The 5930-nt window shown below is 39.6% G+C and overlaps 1 pseudogene; it reads right to left on the bottom strand.

The window, feature by feature from the left end:
* Positions 1–2298: 2298 nt before the first annotated feature.
* On the bottom strand, positions 2299–5621 carry LOC125099903 (caprin-1-like; annotated as a pseudogene).
* Positions 5622–5930: the final 309 nt, after the last annotated feature.

The following is a 5930-nucleotide window of genomic DNA, read 5'->3' on the forward strand; positions in this document are numbered from 1 at the left end:
CCATTTGTCCTTTAACAGTGCAGGTCTGATTTCCTTAGCTTTCCCATCTCTTCTTTCTGTCCTCTCTCTTTTATCATATAATTTCTGGGTTTTCTGTTTATTGAAATCATTTTCATTTTAATAATTTCAGAGCAAAACATTTTGAGAAAGCTGCATTGCTTTTCCTCAATCTATATTTTATTCCAGACCAGCAGGTTTTTCTCTTTTCTGACTAGTATTTTTCTTTACTTATTTAACTGTAGTCCATTTGCAAAATTTCCCTTATAATTAGCAGCACTATCCAAACATTTAGTTTATTCTTAGTTAGCATGGGTAAATTATTGTTACTATTCATATTACCTCATCTGAGAAATGCTTTTCTCCCACTCTTAACTAGTTTGTGTAATGAGTACTGCTGTATTCATTTCGTGGTTGGAGATATAGTGTTTTAGTACAATACACCTTTGGTGGGTTTTGATGCCATGTAAGAGGTGTCTTATATAGGTAAGTAAGAATTCACTTCACCTAGTTGAATTTTATTCTCTCATTTTGGTGAATATCTCTGGGTTTTGGATAGATGTCTTATTTTATTTTATTTTTTTATTTTATTTTTTTAAAGATTTTATTTATTTGTCAGAGAGAGGGAGAGAGAGCAAGCACAGGCAGACAGAATGGCAGGCAGAGGCAGAGGGAGAAGCAGGCTCCCTGATGAGCAAGGAGCCGGATGTGGGACTCAGTCCCAGGACGCTGGGATCATGACCTGAGCCGAAGGCAGCTGCTTAACCAACTGAGCCACCAGGCGTCCCAGATGTCTTATTTTAATAGTGAGCCTTTGTGTATAGCAATCCTTTGCAATTTTTTCATCTTCTGCTGAGATTCCGACCATCCACAGTGGTTGTCACAGTTTTTCTGGAAATTAGATGATGTTGAATGAGAGATATCAGGATTTTATGTTAGCATTTTAATTGACACACTCTCTTTTTCCATCTGGGATAGAGGGAGAAGAATAGAGCCAGCAGACATTGAATTGTGTCTGAATCTTTAATTTGTTTTTCTTTTGTTGTGGTTCTCATTACCATATTTCTCATTGTGTGTAGTTTGAGGTTGTCTTCTATAGTTTCCTCTGAGTATTACTCTTTTTCAAATTATTATGTTCTTTATATTTCCTCAGTACAGAAGGAGAACATATTCTGATTTGTGTGTGTCTGTGTGTATCTTTTTACCATTTCTATCTAGAAGTTCAAATGAAGCTTCCTCTATATTTAATTTGCCAAAAAATATTTTTCTTGTCATGTTGCTTAAAATTTTTTTATCCATGAAAATGTCCTAATTTTAGCTGAAATAAATTTTCCCTCCTCTGAAATCCTTAACATGATATTTAAGCAATTTCCCAAATATATGACCTCTTTAGGAAGAAAAGATAATATGATATGTCTATATTATGGAAAACCTAGAAAGATATATAGTATACAGGTTGTTTTAGAAGGAGTATTTGCTAAAGAATTTAAAAGTATGAGCAAAATTTGAAGGGTCTCAATACAACTACTGAAATGACAAAAAAAAATGTATTTCTTTAAAAAAATAATAGTTTCCTTTTTATCCCCTCCATTCTCTACTTTCTATCTTCATAACATAATATTAATGCCCTAATCAATAGCTTCTACTATCTTTTTCATGCTCACATGCTATGAAATCATAAATATATAGACACTTATTCATACCATGTTTTCTCATTAATTACTTCTATTTTTATTAAAAAGGATTATTCATCATACTTTTTTTTCACAAGCTGACTTTTTTTCTCATTAATGCATTGTGGATTTCCTTTCATCTATCCATACATTAATCCACTGTATTCAATTCATTTTTTTAATTAAATGATTTTGAAGTATGTTATTTATTGAATAACAGGTAAATTGAAGACTATTGGTATTCTTTTTTTTTCTTTCACTATTAGAAATAATGCTGTGATATACATATTTTATATACTATTTATGTATTCATTCTTTATTTCTAGTGTATTTTCTTAAAAGTGGATTTAGATCAAAGGGCATGCATATTTATAATTCTAAAATATATTGCTAAAATAAAACCCAAACAGCAGTAGAAGTTCTCAAATGCATGATTAATGTATCATTAATGTACAGGCATACCTTGTTTTATGGTGCTTCACTTTCTCATGCTTTATAGATATTACATTCTTTACAAATTAAAGGTTTGTGCCAACCTTGAGTAAAGCAAGTCTATTGGTGTCATTTTTCCCAGAGCATTTGCTCACTTGTGTCTCTGTGTCACATTTTGGTAATTGTCACAGCAAACTTTTTTTTTTTTTTATAAACATGTTTTATTTGTTTTGCTTATACCATCAGAACTGAAACTACTGTCTGTCATTTCCCTAAAATAGGGAAATCAATCTAAAACACATACTGGTGCTTTGCAAAAGATAGCAATTTAAAAGGGTGGTAGCAGCAGGCATTTGATATTTTTCTTTTGAAAACCTTCGGGCTGCAGGAAAAACATGTGACCAAGAGTGTTATGATTATCCATTAGGTATTTTCATCAGTACCTGTACCAATTTACGTGACAATACAGCAAGATTCCAGGATTAGTGACAGACAATGTACATTATAAGGAATGATATATAGTAACAATCCTTACAAAAGTCATTGTCGAAGAAACTGTTAAGTGTTCAAAAAGTTATCTAAATACTTCACATTAAGTACAGAAGCGGCCATCCAGATTACATCCCATATTTGTTGGATATTTTTCGAAAAGTGCCAATCAAAGCCTAATTTTGCATTTTGGCTTTGTCTTATACAGTATCAGCTGTTAAAAAGCAATTTACATGTGTTTTTAACCACAGTCGTTTGGCCAGAGGATGAATAGTGCTGTGTCAAAGCTGGTAGCCAGCCTTTTATATTAAGGGCCCATGCATAATTTGGTATGCATCTAATGTTCAGTGCTCCAATTTAACTGGAAAAGCTGTGAAATGCAGTTGTTCCACCAAACCACACTCCACTCCTTCTCGAAGGGAAGTATTTTAGTTTTGTCAGTTACCACTGAATAACTCTAGGGCTGATTTATAGATTTTGTCCAATGTCAAAAGTCAATCTTGCTTTTTCCAAGCCACTTCAAATAACTATGGAGATATCACCCTGTAAAGTGTATTATGTTTTACTCCTAAGCAAGGGTGAGGAATCTGAGTATCATGTGCAAGGTTCAAGATGACGCTTAGGACAGAACATGCAGAATAAAAATAGTTTCCTTCCATATCCAGGTAATATAAAGCTGACAATTGTAGTCCTGTCTTTATGGGATGAAAACAGTCCCTTTACAATAAGTTTCCTGAAAGGGAGAACAAATAGATAATAACTCTTCTGGTAACATATTATGGTACACTGGCCAGTGTGTTTTTGGCGTTTAAACATAATCCTGTGAATCAGATTAATTCACTTGCTGAGTGTTCATTTGCGGCATCCCTCTGTTGGGTCTTGGGGGCCCTCCACGACCTCGTGGGGCTCCCCGTGGTCCACTCTGCCCAGAGCCTCGCTTGAAATTCTGCTGATATCCATCCCGCTGATAGCCAGAGTAGTCCCGGGGAGCACTGAACTGAGACTGTGTGTAACCACTATTTGGACTGTTAGAGAATGAAGGGCGGTAACCATCATATCCTCCTCTGAATCCATTGGCAGGGCCCCTATATCCATTCATCAAGCCTCTAGCACCACGGGAACCACCACGAGACACACCACGACTGTTGTAATACGGCTGACTGCTACGTGGAAATCCAGTGTTCTGCTGGGGAGGCTGCTGGTGGTTACCAGTCACTTGATGGGGCTGGTCCTGGGAACCATGGTAGGTGCCAACCACTGTTTGAAGCTGTTCTTGCTGAAGGTCTGTTTGTTCTACTTGATGAGGCTGACTAGAAAAGCTCTGGTTGTAACTGGCCTGGTACTGATTTTGCTGTTTCAAAGTTTCTGGTTCATTAACAGGAGGAACCGGGGCATTCATATTGAACACCGTTTGCATGGATTGGAATGGAGCTGCATTTACATTGATTCCACTGCTATGTAATGGTTTGCTTGTCCCAGCCTGGAACACCTGAGGCTGAGAAGCAGCCGGAAGGGAAGATGATGCTGTAGTCTGGTCTGTATTTAAGGAGATTGTTGCCTGAATCTGGTCAATTGGTTCCTTTTGTGGTCGCTGCTCTGTAGCGTGAGAAGGCTGGTACAAGGGTTGAGATGCTGTGTACCCCTCACTTGTGGATGAAACCAAAGGAAGCTGTGTAGCTTCTGGTTGTACCAGAACTTCAGAACTTGATTAGGCTGAGCAAGTCTAGATTCAGAATGAACCGGAGGGCAAACCAGCTGGGGCATGTCCATGTTTTGTGTCGGATTCATAGGCTGTGCAGATACAATGGCAGGATCAAGTGTCTGGTTTTCAAAATCCAGCATTGAATCCTGTATGAAATTATAGGGCCCCTGCATCTGCGCCATAAGGTCCTGGACTCGCTGTCTTCTCACAACGGGATCTGCCTGAGCCACTGGAGTCAAAGAATGGGGCTCTGGCACTGAAGGAGATGCAGCCTGAGGTTGCTGCTGGAGTGAATTTACCACCTCAACTGTTTCGACTGTCCACTCATCTACCTGCTCCTTTTCACCACTGCTGAACTGTGTTTCTGCCATAAATTGTCTATTTACATACTCTGTTGATTCAACTTCACTTTGTTCAGTGTATTCTTCTGCTGGCTCAGGTTCAGCTTCAGCTACCTGGTCTTCAGCTGTAGGTGCTGAAGCTGACTCTTCTTCTTCACACAGCCCATTCTGGTGGTTGTGGGTGCTGTCAAAGTAGTTTGACTGGAAAACACGCTCAACAATTTCCTTTAGAGCTTTATAGGTTGTTCCACATACAGATTTTTCCTTTCCTTCCAGCAAGTCCCATAGGTGAATGGAAGCATGTTCATACTGCTCATTCAACCTTAAGCTCATGTCCCGTTCAGGGTCTGCTAATTTGTAGAATTCATCCAACAATGACAATTCCTCTTCAGACAATATTGGCACTCCATTCAAACCTTGCTTCAGGTCAGTTCTCACCTCATCATCTCCCAATTTGTCCAAAACATACTGGAGCTCAAGTACAGTTTTTAAACGTTTTTGTTCTGCTTCTTCTCTCATAAGCTGCTCCCGACGCGCTGTCTTCTTTATTGTTTTCTGAATATCTTGACTTAATGCCATGAAACTCCTCTGTAATTCTTTTGCAAATTCCAAGTTATTTGTGACTTCCTGGTACTTAGATACGGCATCCAGCTGATCTTGATTAAGCCTTTCCCCTTTGTTCATTCGTTCCTGGTAATCATCAAGCTTGCCCTTTTTCTTTTCCAGGTTCCGAAGTTTCTTGTCGATCACCCCGAGGATCTGCTTCATGGGAACCCGACGGGGGTGGCGGTCCAGACGACTTGCTGCCGCTTCCGCTGTGGCTGGTGGCCGAGGGCATCGTGCGCGCGCGGAGGCCGCTGGAGATCCCGAGTGGGCGGCTGAGGGGGCAAGGGTGGCTGTGCGTTCCGGGCAGTGTCGTGCGCTCCGTGGGCGCAGGCCGCTTCGCCCTATCCCCGCAGCACCGAGAGCCGCTGCTAGTGAGGCGGAGAGCGGGAGGGACCCAAACTTTTTCATTATTATATTTGTCATGGTGATCTGGGACCAGTGATCTTTGATGTTACTATTGCAGTTGTTTTGGGGTGCTGTGAACTGTGCCCATATAAGATGGCAAGTAAATTGATAAATGTGTGTGTCCTGACTGTTCCACTACTGGCCGTTCCCCATTTTTCTCCTTCACCTCAGGACTCCCTATTCCCTGAGACACAGCAGTTTGAAATTAGGCCAATTAAGAACCCTAAATGTCCTCTAAATGTTCAATTGAACAGAAGAGTCACATGCCTCTCACTTTAAATCAAA

This window comes from Lutra lutra, chromosome 1 (assembly GCF_902655055.1).
Source record: "Lutra lutra chromosome 1, mLutLut1.2, whole genome shotgun sequence".
Classification (NCBI taxonomy): domain Eukaryota; kingdom Metazoa; phylum Chordata; class Mammalia; order Carnivora; family Mustelidae; genus Lutra; species Lutra lutra.